This window comes from Lycium ferocissimum, unplaced genomic scaffold, assembly GCF_029784015.1.
Source record: "Lycium ferocissimum isolate CSIRO_LF1 unplaced genomic scaffold, AGI_CSIRO_Lferr_CH_V1 ctg10980, whole genome shotgun sequence".
Lineage (NCBI taxonomy): Eukaryota > Viridiplantae > Streptophyta > Magnoliopsida > Solanales > Solanaceae > Lycium > Lycium ferocissimum.
In genome coordinates, this window is record NW_026713588.1 from 16,069 (window position 1) to 16,686 (window position 618).

Here is a 618-nt window from a genome sequence, read left to right on the forward strand (position 1 = left end):
TCGAGTACATCTTTAAGCAGAAGGACTTAAACTTAAGCCAGAGGCGATGGCTAGAGTTACTAAAAGACTATGATGTTGATATTCTGTACCATCCTGGGAAGGCAAATGTGGTAGTTGACGCTCTTAGTCGTAAGTCCATGGGTAGTTTATCATATTTGCGTTATAACAGAATAGAGAGATATAGCTCACGAAGTTCATTAGTTTTCCAGCCTCGGAGTTCAATTGTTAGACTCGGGCGATATAGTAGTTACTGTCTAGGACACAGCGATATCATCTTTGGTAGCGGAGATAAAGAAGCGTCAGTACGAGGATCCTATTTTAGTTCATTATCGCGATACGACTCCTTAGAAAGAAAAGACGCCTTTTGTGATTACAGGGGATGGAATACTCAGGTATCGAGGTAGATTATGTGTTCCTAATATTGCAAGGCTTCATCAGCAGGTTATGGGGGAAGCCTATTATTCTCGCTATTCTATTCATCCGGGCACAACAAAAATGTACCATGACATCAAGGAAGTGTATTGTTGGGATGGTATGAAGAAAGACATAGCGGAGTATCGCCCAGTGTCCAAATTACCAACAACTTAAGATAGAGCACCAGAAGCCCGGAGGTTTATT